This window comes from Rhipicephalus microplus, chromosome X (assembly GCF_043290135.1).
Source record: "Rhipicephalus microplus isolate Deutch F79 chromosome X, USDA_Rmic, whole genome shotgun sequence".
Taxonomy (NCBI): Eukaryota; Metazoa; Arthropoda; class Arachnida; order Ixodida; family Ixodidae; genus Rhipicephalus; species Rhipicephalus microplus.
This window is the reverse complement of record NC_134710.1, coordinates 400835638-400849177: the sequence shown is the minus strand read 5'-3', so window position 1 is coordinate 400849177 and position 13540 is coordinate 400835638. Positions and strand designations below refer to the sequence as shown.

Genomic DNA, 13540 nt, shown 5'->3' with positions numbered 1-13540 from the left:
ACAATCTTGTAACGCGTCCGGTTTGTTTTGCTTTCTGCCAGGCTCTGCCACAAAAGCCCCCAATTAGCTTTGCCGGCCTAGTGACATGTACTGTTTTATTTCAAGAAACAAAAGGTATTATTATTATTATTATTATTATATTATTATTATTATTATTAGACAGTTATAATGCTTTGTGACGATGATGGTAACATGAAAGCGCGCCATTGTACTCCGCAGCGAGGACGGAGTGCAATATATCATTCACGCCCCATCAGCACGAGAGTCGCACAGATTGGTAACTCCACTTGAGTATCAAAGAGTTCGCAGTCTCTTTTACTCTGCATTCAACGAGATAGTACGTTCAGCGGTGAACTCTGCGCCACTCGCCCACGGATTTTGAGAACTATGAGGAGAGTAACACAGTCCCTCTGCTCTTGCAGTACCCCCTCGAATTCTAAGAGTGTTTGAACAGGAATAGATAGAGAAACAGACAATAAGGGAGGCAGAACTCTAGAAGGTGATGCAAGAGATTTCTAAGGAGGATGAAAGTTTCAAACGCGAGTGTGAAAGACCAGAATTCTGGTTAGATGCGAAGCAGAGGAGTGGTCAATTGGTACAGGTATCACACGATCTTGAACTGCGAGGAACAGTTCAGTATGGCGAAAATTAGAGCCACCGAAAGAGATAGCACCTACGAGTGCAGCAGTAGGTTCATGAATGAACCGAGGTTAACAGCTGTGAAAGAAGCTGCACTAAGACCGGCCGACAAATGCCAGAGTAAATGTGGCGAGGTGCTGTGACAGAGGAATTCAAGTGAAACAGCTAAGATAGTTCTAGACCACCTGGCACACACACAGAGCGAGTGTGTGCCAATGTTGGATCTTGCCGGTGGAGTTCAAGGAGATTTCGACCTACTAGGCAAAAACACTAGTATTAGGACAGCAGAGTGTGAGGAGGTATCACAGGGTTGAGTAGTTGTGGACAGCTGCCGGGGATTTGAGCTTGGTTCATGTAAGAGTAGCGCTAAGGTTGTTCCTGCATGAGGTGTCTAAAAGGATTTCGACCCACTTGTCAGGAACACTTAGAGTGAATCCAATGGAGGGGTAAAAGTAGAGATTGGTGAGGACAATGCAATTGGGGGCAGCTCCCTGAAATGGGAGCTAGCTTCTTCGGAAAAAAACAGCTGCAGTGTTACGAGACGTGTTGGGCTGTCCGGCAGACTGCAGAGTGATGAAGATGATGATTTGTGCGCAAATCACTTAGACTGCACGGGCAAGACCGCTAACGAAACGAGCAAGAGTGCTGGCGAGCAAGATATGCGAGTGGAGGAGTCAGAAATAGGCCCCAAAAAAAGCGTAGGTGGAAGCGGCGTTGTAAAGGCAAGAGTACGACAAAAAGCACTGCCCACTTGAAGAAAGTGAGTAAACGTTCGAGGGCAGTTTATCGAATTAGGCATTTGTCCTCGGCGCCGGAGTTGCTTTGCATGGGTCTGAGCCGTCGGACGAAAAGGAAAAGTGCGCTTGGCGATCATGGAAACAGAAGGAAGGGGCGTAGTAAGCCGAATGAGTTCTTTGTCATCCGTGCCAAAGTTGGTTTGCATGCGTCCGAGCAAACAGACGAGCAGAAAAGGAAGGGCGCGTTGGGCCAAGATGCAGACAGAAGGAAGGGGGCAGTCAACCTCCCGTCGTTCCATCCGCGGCAGTTTTGAAAGGGCGCGGCAGTACAAAGTCAGTGGTCCTCAGAAAGTATCCAAGTGAGAGAAAGAACTCTGTTCCCCAGTGAAAGGCTTAGTGGGGTTTGGAGGCGTCCGTTCAATGAGAAAAGCCCAGAAAGCGCGACCACCATGCGGACGACTGAAGAATGATCGCACAGCCGTTAGCTTTTGAGAGGTGGTCACTCGCAAATTTTTTTCGTTTTTGTTTTCAAGTTCTGTTTGGACTGTTTAGGTTTGTTTTGATTTTGGAAAGTGTTTTGTAAGTATTTCGGCTACCAGCTAGCGTTTAGGTAACAACCCTACTGAAACGTTCCGTAAGATGCGGAGAACTCACATACGGAATTATTGGAATATGGAAGACGTATGATGCGGACTCCGCATAAGACGTATGATGCGGACTCCGCATCTTATGGAAAGACGTATCATGCGGAAATTACTGAAATGTGTGCATGTTACGTATGAATCTAGTGCAAAGCAATATAATGTGTAAATTGAATAGACGTCCACATCTTGAGTACATGCAATACTGTGTACAAATCACAATATTTCTTAAATGTGCATGATGAGGGATTGAATCATCGGCATCTTACTAATTGTCGTGATGCGGAATCAAAATTACCTTTTAAATAAAATACATTACAAAACTACTAAACATGCTAGCGATCATAAATGGTGGTTACATTGCAACACATTAATGCAGTGTTCTATGCAAGACTTAAAGAACTTATAAAGTTATTATTATCAATAGAGAAGCATTAATATACACATCAGCCCTGCTACAATCAATATGTTTTTTTATTTGTCTGTATGCTCCAGCTGTGAATAGTGACATTGCAGTGTTGATCGTACACAAATGAGGTGACTGCACCGCAATTTCACGAGCTCCACCTAAGCCACAGGATGGTGGCACAATGTAACAGCAATTTTAGAACGAAATGTTTAAAAATAAATAATGATCATAGCACTGTGAAAGTGTGGCGCTGTGTTTATCTCATGAATGCCTTGTGGAGATCGGCGAAATGCTGCTTGAGGCTCCGGCACCACTGTAAATTTCGAAGGTCACTGCGATAGAACTTATGTGTCTTTCATAGGCACCTGAAAATGAAAATAATTGGCACAAATAATGTCAGAGACACATGTTAGCACAATAGTTTACATGCACAAGAAGTATAACACACAGAATGAAACTGAAAATTTAAGGCACACAATCCTTCATGTTATGCATATGTGAATAATAGAAGGAATGAGTGTATAAATTAGTTCTGCCACATCAAAAAAAACAACATGCTTATCACAGTGAAAATAACTAGGTTGTCATGATTTTCAATGGTAGAGATAATCGATTAATATGTCCTTATGAAATTATGATTTAAACGCTTCCTGCACAGTAAAACTTTAGGAACTGCAAGTGAAAGCTCTCAATGTCCATTTAATAGTGTGTGCATGTACATCTGCTGCCTTTATACTATACAGTTTGTGCACAAAATTGGCATCTTGAACAATTTTGAGAGTTAAACCTATGCAACTTATGAAGGTTAAAATCACCATGAAAGCAAGCAGGAGCAGGCAGGTGCCATTAAAAATCTGTGCAAGCCAGATAACTATAACCGAACTGCACACATATAGGGGAGCAAGAGTAACAGAAATTCGGATGCTGACCCGCATGTCGCGGTATCAAACCCCGGCTCCATTTCCGATGGAGGCAGAAATGCTGTAGGCACGTGTGCTCAGATTTGGGTGTACGTTAAAGAACCCCAAGTGGTCGAAGTTTCCAGTGCCCTCCACTACGGCGTCTCTCATAATCATATAGTGGTTTTCGGACGTGAAACCCCAGATATAAATCAAGAATAACAGAAATAAACTGCCAACAGAAACGTTGGGTGCATGTGCTATCTGTAAGTGCTTACACCTTACTACATACAGCATGCTCATTCCATTTTAAATACCGATATTCAAAATAACTGCTCTATTAGGAATGTAAAAGGTAAGGTAAAACTGAGCGACTCTACAAAAAGTGACCCTATTATGACATCAAGTTTTCTTAAAAAAAATTGACTAAGACTCTCAAATATCATTATGCAAGGAAAAAATCTTCAAAAGAACAATCAAGTTTGAAGTCATAATTATTTATATGGCTACTATGACTATAACCAAGAAATCGACCTCAACATGGCTAATGTTAGTTTTTAAGGCCTATGTTCACTAGACAATGAACTATACCACAAAAAGCACAGCGTTCAGGCAAAGCACCACACAAAAAAAGAAAGCAGTCCTTTTTGTTATTACCTACAATGCCTTTAAAATGGTATTTTTACCCCTACTTTCCGCTTTTTATCTAAGTAACTGGTGTGAAACAAGTTAGCTGAAAATGCACTGTGCCTCCAAAACCTGTTGGTTGAATCTGAATTTTTAAAAAATGGTGAAGCTTGCACTAAATTAGGCTCCACAAGCCTTCGAACAGTGAGACTACATGACTCTTAGGACTACTTTAGTTACTTGTGTTTTGTTTCTGGGCCTAAGTATAAAGACAAGGGCTTAACTGAATTGCTGCTAACAAACAAATGCTTTCGAAATTGCCCAAGCGTCAAAGGATGCTCAGCCATTCGTTGTTTTTTGCACTGGGCTATTCTACACCAAACATAAAAACCATACTGCCTGGCGACCATCACAGATGTATAGTTTAAAAAATGATGGTAATTTACTCTTCTGAAAATAGTTATTTGCAGAAATGTTTTGAAGAGAAAATTGTAGTGGTCACGTGGGTACCTTCAGAATTTCGCAGAATGTCGTGCGGGTGTTATTTGTGAGAAAAATTTCAAAGTACCGCTTTTTCTTGCCATATCAAATTTGATCTACATATTAAGTAAAGATGCTTCTTAAAGTATTTGAAGTCAAGTAACATTAGAGCAATTTTTCTGCTACATAGGCTTTGAAGAATTCAGCCAAACTGTTTATCGTTTGCATTTCTTGTATGGCAACACTGCATTTTGTATGAATATTTGAGCCACAAATACTCACTGCACAGAAGTTATATTTTACGAAAAAAAATAATGTTAGGTCCAGATTACAAATATCACTATATAATCGTTTTTGTCCACATTGAGATGCAATTTGAGCTGTGTGTTTGTCTAATTGAAAATTACTTTTATGTGTAAGTTGAAAGCAAATAAACAGTTCTTGTTACATGGCAAGTGTTATCATTACAATTTTTGTTTAAATGAGGTAAATGATTTTTGAAGTCTCCTATTGAGGGCCAAGGGGAACTTCGGAACGGAAGCTGTCGTACATCAAATGCAGAAAACAGCCATCATAAGAAAACTTCAAAAATTCATTTCTACTTTAAGACAAAGTGTAATCATATAACTTGCCATATAAAGAGAACTGCTTCCTTGCTTTTGATATGGCGAAAACATTGCACTAATATTACTGAGCTTCATGCACTACACACAATCACCTTTACTTAATACCAAGACCGAATTTGGTGTAGAAGAGGCAGTATTTTTGAAACACTTTACTTTTTACAAACAACACCCCGACGACATCCTGGGAAGTCCAGAAGGCACCAACGTGGCCTATTACTTTGTTCTCTGCGATATAATTTAGCATTTTGCTGTTTTCAGAAAAATACAGTAAACAAGCACAATATTTTTTTTAAACACATTTAGGACGGTTGGCAAAATGGCTGGGGTGTTTGATGCGTAATTGCCTCACTGCCAGCATTTATTCTTCCGAAGCTCAAGCTATCACCTCTCTGTTACTGCCTCCCTCACATACAATGCCTGCATAGAAAGAAAAAGAAAGGCAGGTCCGACAAAGTTCACAAGGCAAGATATTTTCATGTTGGATAAATTCATTACCATAAACAGCAGCGAAATAACATTCATTTTGAGTAGTCCAAGACACAAGCTATATACCAGCATACTAAGAGCCAAGCACAAACTTTTCAATTGAACATGTGTGGTGATAGGCAGGAAGCACTTATTGCAAGACTGATCAGTCTGTAATTAACTAAATGAAGTACAATGCACTGTTCAATCCAACACCACATAGGCATCTTTGCTATAGCAAAGCCATGTGTCATTGATTCATGCACTATATGGGACAATGCAAATGTAACAAAAAAGGTGAAAAAAGAAAACAAGGGAAAAAAGAAGAAAAGGGGGGATGCAAAGTAGGAGCAGTGTAGCACTACTTTTACTTTGCATTCCCCTTTTCTTTCTTCTTTTTTCTTCTTTTCTATCATTTATCTTTTTTTTGCTTCCGTTACCCCCAACCTCCGACAGGAGAACACTTTGTATCAGCGCAACCTAACTTGAAAAGAAGCAAGGGCTGCGCTCTTCTGCGTTATAGGTTTTTTTTTCTTTTTTCAGACAAACATTTCCTACAGGCACACACGCCTATACCAAAAGATGATGTCATTACTGACCCCATTTAAACTAACATGCCAAGGATGACAAGGTGACTTCTAAAAAATAGGTCCTCCTATCGCAACATCGGCCAGCCTGTCTGAAGCACTTCTACTGTTCACCCTGATTACCCCACTAGATGTTTCCATCTGTCGACTCACATCTTCATTTTGGATAACACTAAGACGAGCTTACTTTGATGAATACGCACGAAAGTTAAGTGATGTATTAAGTATCAGATTAAGCAACTCTGTTAAAAAATTATTGATAGCTTGCTTCCAGGCTATTTATACTGTAGCCTGAAACTTCGTAATGTCTTCTATGCACATGAACCAGATTCACAACGTAATGCACAACATGCTTAAGAATACTGCGAGGAACAAGATAACGACAAAACGACCAGCCACCCAAAATTTTCGCTGTACATGTTTATAAAATGTTCATGTACCCCAAACGAGGTGCTTATTATACAAGCCGAAAAAACCTACAAGTAGGGCCTTGGAGTCTTCTGGAAGTAGACGTGTTGCATTTTTTCTGTAGAGGGCTTTACACCCATAAGTGAGGAACAAAACTCCTGTATAATGAAGAATGTTGGCAGCTATCAGTTATAGAAAAACCTAATGCAGCTAATCTTCCCCGACACATCTGTACATTTAGAGAGGTGACGTACCTTCTGTGATTGTGGCAGTAACTCCAACAGGACCAGTTCGAAAATTGGCACTACTTGTCTAGACAAATGTCCAAACATGCCTGCCCGACTCCCTCTAGCCATCCTGGCTGAATCTGACACGTGATTTCTAAACTGCTGGCTGGACAAAAACAAAACCACTGAAGCACTCACAATACACAGCATGAAGTTCCTCTGGAGTGGTCAACTTCGTCTTCTGCGATAAAAGAGCAGCACAGTGTACTGATAAGGCACTCCTTGCAACGGTTTTCAATGCCACGCACTGACTTTGCTGTTCCTGTCGAAGAGAGCTTGGGGAGCTTAGAGGGTGCTTGCTCTTTTCTGGGGGCTGCTGCCGCTCCTCGTTTTCTGCTCAAGGTCAACCTGCATAAAGTTGTAGACGAGGCTTTAAGAGTTGTATATAATGATATACAAATTTTCGCTGAACACACATTTCCTCGTGGCACACTGAGGAATTTCTTATAAAACTTAAGGCCTCGCATATGCAAACATTTACAATCGATCCGAAGATGCACTCGACTCTAAAGAAGCAAGTTTGTTATGTAGTGTATATAAAGAAAGGTCATTCAGCACAACCACAACTACAGTTGCACACGAAAACGACATTTTACACGATCCTGTTTATTTACATGGTCCATTTTATTTTATTTACACGGTCCTTTTTACACGGTCCTGTTTTACACGATCTGGTCTGCATGAACTCTTGAACCGGGCACCATATAGGTTGAAAGACACACACAGACTTTGAGACAAACCTAGTTTCCCGTGGAGCATCCTCTTGCACTATAACAACACATCTCAATCTAGTTAGTTGGTCAGAACAAGGTGAAAACAGCTCGCACTTGAAAAGCACGGGCAGAAGGAAACGCCTGCACCCTGTGCTTTCTGTACATTCTCGTTGAGGATGCAGTTTTCACCTTATCCTTATGCAATTTCACATTTATAACATTGTTTGCTGCATAATCTTTGTGGCGTTAAAGTGTGTGATACCGTCATGTGTATCCCATGTAATTTATAAAAATAGAATACAAGATAGCTTGATTCAAAAATAACAAAGTGCATCCAGCACCATGTCCTGTAGCCATTCTTTAGGCAAGTGGCAGAATGATTTATTCTTCAAAACATATCTTACTTGTATTCACTACAAGAGCTAACTCGTACACTGGCACATTCTGTTTGCCTCTTCAGATTATAAGGTACCTTTTTTACACCAGAAAATCTTCAAGAAGAATAGAAGTGTTGTAATTGTGAAGAAAGAAAAGTAGAAGGAAAAAAAGATATTGATTTATTTGTGGGCTTTAACGTCCCAAAACCACCATATGATTATGAGAGACGCCGTAGTGGAGGGCTCCGGAAATTTTGACCACCTGGGGTTCTTTAACGTGCACCCAAATCTGAGTACACGGGCCTACAACATTTCCGCCTCCATCGGAAATGCAGCCGCCACAGCCGGGATTCGAATCCGCGACCTGCGGTTCAGCAGCCGAGTACCTTAGCCACTAGACCACCGTGGCGGGGCAGGAAAAAAAAAGATAACCTGCCCTGTACAGGGACCGAGCCTGCGAACTTCGAATAACATGTCCGATGCTCTATCAACTGAGATACCATGGCGGCTATCCCTCTTCCATTTTGTACGGTATATATGTGCATTTATACATGGAAGAGTCAGTCAGCGCTGCCTGTTACCATTATGGCGAGTGTGGGACACCTTTTTTTTGCCTACTGCCAATTACATTACGATTGCAATTACGTTACGATTACTTCCAATATTCCTATACTTCTTTGGCAACATTATGCATCTGTCCGTTCTCAGAAAATCTGCTAGTCACAGGAGGAGGCAATAGTTCGCCCTCCCACCTAAATGCATGTACTTGAACACATGCACAACTGATCAAAAAAAAAAAAACAAGTCACACACCGCTAAGATTACTGAGATTCACTGTTTTAGATTCATGAGTAAAGGAAAGAACTATAAATTTAAGGGTTTGTTGTCTTTGTTGAACACATTATAATGAGAACTAGCAGAAAATGATGCCAAACAAACTATAGGGGATGTTATCAAAAGTAACTTTAACAAAATTGTGAAAAGAAAAGTGAACAAAAACGTCACTTGGCAATGTTTTTTGACAATTGAATTGACATTACTTTTAATAACATCCCTTTCTTTTACTGGGTAATGTTGTCGGGTAATTCTCATTATTAGAGTGGTGAGTAGGCTGACAAAAAAAGTATATGGCATTGATACTTCTTTTGAACACCTAAAAGTTTGAGGAACTCAAAAGAGTGGAAGCTATTTGAGTAGACCAGAATATTTAGTTGAAGCGAAAAAAACGTACACACATTTTTACCAGGCTTTTTAACCTATTTTGAGACATAAAAGTGTATGCTGCCAGTAATGTTAAGTACCATTACTTTTGTCACACTATGCACTGTAGCAGGTGTAGTTAGAGTGGTGATAGTGAAGGATTAATCAAGCACGCCACCAACTGCGTTCACATCAATGGCCGCGTATTTTAAAAATAAACCTGCTGTATAGTAAAAAAATTTTAGAGCATTTATGATTTTATCGAAATCAAGTTAAACTGACTGGGTAAGCAAACCATTTGCATAAAATCAAAAGGCATAAAGTGATTCATGTATTATAACTATGTGAACAATTTCAGCAATGCAGGGCAAAGTTACAACAGTTCTATTAAAAACCCCTCTCATTATAACATGCATGAAAAGCACCACACCAGAATATTTTATAGTGCATGTATTATCGAGACTACTAGACTGTCTATTGACCTTTTAGAAGAAGGGTATCTCCTTCACATTCAAGGGGCAACCACTTAGCCTTTTCCTGAGCTTTTCTGTGAATATTTCCTGAATTTCAGATATCATTAGGATTGATTTAGAGTAGACAGATTTTGCTTACGCATTGAAACCTAGTTCTGTATGTAACTGCAATTATGGGTGCAAAACCATCTCCAATTAATTTTTAACATTTAACTTATTTTTTAACTGCCGCAGCACAACTAGCTATGGGTGCCCAAAAAGTAGCTAGAAACAATACCTTTACCTCTTTGAGCCTTTTGGAAGTGTTCAGCTTCTCAGTGCTCACCTTACAACATTTTTTTAAATACGTGTTTGTATGCCCACTGCTCTTGCTCCTTGTACACTGAGGAGGAGCACATGGCAAGAAGAGGCAAGAAAGAAGCATAGCGAAAAAAAGCGAAATAAGCGAGGACCTCTTTTGTATCGTACAATGTGTGTAACATTACTATTGCGACAACATATAGACAAATTATTACGGCTATGTATCCATTGTAGAGTCATACACAGCTGCAACACCACGACTAAATTTCAACCTTGTGTTGGTTTAGGATCTCTTTATAGTGGCAAGCTAATGATATCTGCATTTGTTTGGCACATACTAAGATGCAGTGAAATGTGATATGGTAATCTCATTTAGAATGCACGTCATGTGGCTTCATTGTATATGTGGCCACAAGTAACTCTGGTTGCAAAGCAATTTGGCAGAGCCTAAACAGACGTCACCGACCACTCCAATCTGAACTTGCCTTTGCTACTTGCCCATTATCATCCCAGCAAAAAATGAATAATTGAATCTGCTACAGATAAGTGCTAGCTTATGCTAAGGACCAAGTATGAAGGGTGTTTTGTCATTATTGAGATCAGTTATTTGTTCAAGAACACTTGCTGTCAAACACAAATACATTGCTGTCGAAGCATCAAGACTCAAATATAAAGCAAAAAGAAGTGTCTCTTTAAAAATTACAGGCCACAAGGCAAGATAAATATTTGATATAATTGGGATGTAAGGCACGCACAAGAGGTGCTGCCATATTATACTTTTTTTTGTGTTGAAACCTGCTTGCTTTACTCACCCAACACATCTGTAAAGATGCCGTGAAAACACCAAGAAGCTGATGCAGCAAGGTTGAACACATGTCCAGGGATTCCACCATTCCTAAGCAGCCCTACAGCCTCCACAGTCCTGCAACCATTTGTAAGATAAATATAGTTCTACCCAAAGTTCTTGGTTTACAGACACACATGCAAGACACATAACCACTCTATAGGAAGTTTGCATGATAATGCGCTGGGTAGCAAAACGGATGCCAATATCAAGTATCCCGGCCTGCTGCTTCTTTCTTTCCGTTCTTAATTAATCAATCCATGGTTATTAAATGTTCCCCCAATGTGAAGTGTACTGGCAGTCCGGTGAATAATTGCAATGTATTTAGAACACAGTCCAATTCATGGCAAGTAAGCATGCAATAGCGTTTTGTCAGCTCTTCGAGAAAAGAGCATGAAGTTTAGCTAAAACCCATGTTTTTTATAAACACCATTCAATTTGATATAAAAGTTGTGAGCATTATGTAAAGAAACACGGGTTCATGTTTAATCAATGATTTCTTATAATGTACTGATATGAATGCAACTAACTGAATATGAAACGATAAATTTTGCTCGAGAATTTAGAGTTATGAACACTATCGCACTTGCCTGCTGCATCTTGTCCAAAACAGCGGCAAGATAGGCTAGTTTGTGTAGGTGAGTAGTAATGAGCAGTGCAAAGTAACAACAAGAAACACCAGTAACAACAGTATGGGGCAAGCACTGACTGCCAACTGTATAATTTATTACACAAAAGTTTGCCTGAATATCAGTCAGACAACTTGTGCAAATGAAGGTCTAGTTGGGCATGAACAAGTTACGAAATCAACAATGCCTGCTTTCACTAACAGGACCCTCATTCACATAAAGTATGCAACGATAGGCCCCTACCGAGGTACGTCACAGCATGATGTCACTGGCACATGTAAAAGGTGTGGCTGGAAAAACACTCCCGCTGGTGGCTCAGCCCGGTACAGTCGTGCGGTGTTTGGGGCAAGTTTTAATTTTTCAAAGCTTACACTTCACGTTACAATGTCGACATTAGCTGTAGTATGTGTCAGCAAACATCCAGCTGTGTGGTAAACTGTGTGGTAAAATATTTGCCACGCTATCTGTTTATCTTGATGAAGTGAACACACGTGGTGGCCTGTGCGAGCAACAGCGGCATAGTCTTCAAAAATGTGCACTGTTGATTGCGGCATGTAGTGTGCATTGAAAGGTATTGTGAATATCGGTTCAACTGAGAATACTGAGTGAGTGTGGTGTGTGCAGTGTCAATAACAATGTGTCTTGTTTGCGAAGACTAGCACTCATGGCAGGGACCGGTCGATGAAAAAACTTGATTCGACATTTTAGTCAAGGTAAATATGCACTTGACGTGACCATCTGCGAGTGGGTACATCTCGGTGTTTGCGCTGTGTGCAGAAAAAAATTGCAAGGTCACCGGGCTGGAAGATACCATTTGCTGAAGCTGCATGTATGAATCGCCCCGACGAGTACGCAAGTTCAATAAAGGTATAACTCGTTTTATCAAAGGCCTCATATTTCTTCATGTAATAAGCAGATTCTTGTTTCACATATACTCAGTACCTTTACCGCTCGATATTCATGAAGTGACAATGCAAACAACAAGTTTGCGTGTTAGGTCCTACGGGAGCAATGTAAATATGCAAATAAGTTGTAGGTGTCAAATGCAGCGATGTAACTGCACAAAAGATTACGAATATTTTAGGCTACAGGTTTAGAATCGCATACATCTCAGTGGTCTATCAGGAACGTCACAAACAACTTCCTTGCCAAACAGCCCTTGCACGGAGGGAGGGAATGGCTGGCACGGTGCTCGAAGTGACATCACACTATTTGCAAACATAGAGAGGTTTCTTACTTAGGCAACACTTTGCACAATATATTTTTTAGATGCAAGACTGTACTCATCCACATTGATCATACTGATGTCTTTTGTTGTTACTTTGTGCTGTGAGTTATAGGCATTTAGTCACCATGATCTTTAAAAGCTAATTTCAGTGTTCTCTCTCATATTGCTGACAACTGTGTTGTTGCATAAATTGGGCAAAAAAGCAACACAGAAAGGCTGTCACAATAAATACACCAACATGGGTATTCTCCTGCAAACAAAAGTCGGCACTGGTCCTGTCATTACCCGTCTTCCTTCTCTCTTTGCCTTGTTTGTGCTGAAACAGCCAAACACCTGATGAGTTAGATGAGAAATATTAACGCATCAAAATTATAAGTGCTTGCATAAGCAACTACACAACAGCGTGATAACCGCACCCCTGCCACACAGCAGCGAAACATATTTTGAACATGCTGGCAGTGTATTATTTTATAAAAAGCAACTCTGGCAGATTACAAGATCTCACATTGTGCATGCAAGTTTTTTTCAAAGTCAGGCGTACAATGTAGGTGCTGGCCGGTACATTATTAGTTACTAGCAAAAGCGTCTTGCAGGTACACATGCAGATTGCACGAACACGTCTCTCTCTCTCTACACTAGGCACACACATTATATCTTTCAACAAGCACACGCCACTGTTTAGGGGCATAATAACGCTCTACCGTGAACGTATGCTAATCAACCCACTTAGGCGGTTGGCTAGGTGAATCGAGCCAAGTTACAAATTGTATCGCCCGCGAACGTAAACAAAATGCTGCTTTGCATCAAATGGCACTGCAGGCTTCGTTTAATCAACAACGTATCAAGCGCCGTGTGCGTCTTCCTCACTACATTGCACATATGAAAAAATCGATCCCCATACACATGCATGTTGCCGCAGTTGTCTCGAATTAGCTCCAGTAAGGCCGCGCCGATGCGCCATGGCTCTGCTG

At 40.5% G+C, this 13540-nt stretch overlaps 1 protein-coding gene and 1 long non-coding RNA gene across 2 annotated transcripts in view; both read right to left on the bottom strand.

Moving 5' to 3' along the window:
• Nucleotides 1-13540, bottom strand: part of LOC119161863 (protein tolkin) — a 420624-nt gene that overhangs the window by 175316 nt on the left and 231768 nt on the right. The window lies entirely within an intron of this gene.
• LOC142776465 (uncharacterized) lies at nt 2667-11879 on the bottom strand. Its single transcript, XR_012887555.1, has 3 exons — nt 10681-11879; nt 6944-7153; nt 2667-2791 (listed from the first exon to the last, which is right to left on the bottom strand). It is a non-coding gene; the product is annotated as an uncharacterized LOC142776465 (long non-coding RNA).